Below are 2,283 nucleotides of genomic sequence, written 5' to 3'. Positions count from 1 at the left end.
GATGCTGCTGCTGTCGTAAAATCCCCTCAGACCGGGTCCAGGTCCAGGCCTCCGAGAAACACCGACAGGAGAAAAGGAAGCTGCTTTTTCTTTTCCCTCAGCTGATCTCCTTACTGCATTATCCTGCTGCCTCCTCTCTCTCTCTCTCTCTCTCTCTCTCTGTCTCTCTGCAGGATCCCTCAGGATCCCAGGTGCTGACAGGATCCTCTTCTTCTTTTCTTCCTCCTCTTCTTTTCCTCTCTTTCTCTCCTCAACAGGGTGAGAAATACCTGAGAGTCAGGGCAGCATCAGCAGAGAGAGAGAGAGAGTGAGTGAGAGAGAGAGAGAGATGGATGGATGCTTACATCCAAGAAGTACTTTTCCATGTGTAGCGAGATTGAGAGATTGAGGGAGCTTTATAATCGAGGAAGGCCTGATCATGAGCTGAGGTGTTTTCATGGATAGCTGCAGAATTTCAAATAAATAAATAAATAAATAAATAAAAATGAAGAAAGAAAGGCAATAAAGTATAAACTGCATCGATTTTCAAAAGACAAGAACTTGCAATTTTTTTCTATCGTAGTGGTGGACTTTTAATATCATCGTGGTGCATCTGAGCCCAAATTCCTGCTCATTAAATGGAACATTATTGATACATAAATGCGAAACAAAAAATAAATCAATAAAAATACATTAAAACAACCTTTAATGCATTTTAACGTCTCATTTTTTGTTAAAAAGTTTTCCTGTTCACTGTAAAATTAAAACTCTGAGTGTGAATGCTATACTGCAGTGTGCACATTTGTGGTGTTCAGCAAATTAAAATAAAAAAAAAGTGTGATTATATTGTGCAGCACTATAATAGCATTGTCTGCACAGAAGTTCTTAAGGCCTCTGAAGAAAAAACAGATATAAATTACATCAAATTACACTGACCTGAGAAGAAATGAAAAGAAAAAAATGGCAGGCAGTGGTTCATGTATTCAAGTATTACTATGACTTTTTACTGGATGTACTTCAGGGAAATGTACGATATAAAGAGAATTTCATCATGTCTACATTCATATTTTTTTTTCTAACCAAATCTCTTGGACTTTTCCATAGCTTTTAGTTGTAATGTGCATGACTCAGATTGTAAAACGCTCCACTTTGTGCAGAAAAAAACAGATTTTTCAGTTTGTTTTACCTTCAGTTGGGAGCCAAACCAAACACAATTCCATTACATTTTCAAAACTCCAGTGAAGACGGTCAGTGGTGTGCATGAGAAAATATTAATCTCCAGTGTGTAGCATTTATTTCAACATCGGGCTCTTTAACTCTCACTGCAGCCATGTTGAAATAATCACTTCTGTTTTTAAATCAATAACCAACAAGCTCTTTGCACTGAGTGTCTGGATTTTTACATCAGAAATCTTTGGAGCCTTGTGAGGTTTCATTGTGTGTGTGATGATTACCTGAGATGTGATATTGACTGTTTTTATTGATGATGACAAACAATACTTCAGGTAACATATTCTGCTCCTATTTGTGGTTTCATATATGAGAATAGTTGCTGTTTATTAAAGCAAATCAGTATTTCAAAAGCCTGACATGATCTGACACCAAATTATTCATGGAAGGATCACTTCTGCTGTTAGTTGAGCTGTTTTATGGAATATGACCGTAATCTGTAATTTCACTTTCCTGGATTTTTCCCAGAGCTGGAAAACCCAGTTTCCACATTCCACGGCTTGTCTCGGCTTTTCCAGAGCCACAGCAGTGTTACCCTGACCTGCTGTGACCTTTGACCCCACTGGTAAAAGTGTGCCAGCTATGACACTCCTGTCCCACATTCCTCAGGGTCTGCCACTGCAGGCTGTCAATCAAGGGGAAGTGGGCGGGGCCTGAGTGATCTGAAGGGAAGGAACCCTGACTCGTAAATGAAACCCGGAGAGAGGAGAGGGGTTTTGCTCCAGAACAAGAAACATGACAGCTGACAGATTCTGAAACCGAGAATGCCGCCTAAAAGCCCCTCCAATGCAAAATTTATTTATATCAAACAAATATGACACACGAATGACAGCGTATTGGGGGAAAAAAAAATCAAGATAAATGTTGTAAAGAGAAAAATAAAAAAAATTGAGAAAAATCGCACAAATTCACGATAAAAAAATCCACAAATTTATGAAAAAAAAAACATGAATTTATTAAGTCACAAATTTGCAAGAAAAAACTCAAAAATTCGAGATTAAAGTCGAAGAAAAAAAACCCCTGAAAAATCTGAAATTATACAGTTACAAATTTTTGTGAAAAATCTAAAGAAAT

This window comes from Myripristis murdjan, chromosome 16, assembly GCF_902150065.1.
Source record: "Myripristis murdjan chromosome 16, fMyrMur1.1, whole genome shotgun sequence".
NCBI classification, from domain to species: Eukaryota; Metazoa; Chordata; class Actinopteri; order Holocentriformes; family Holocentridae; genus Myripristis; species Myripristis murdjan.
Note: the sequence above shows the minus strand (reverse complement) of the source record.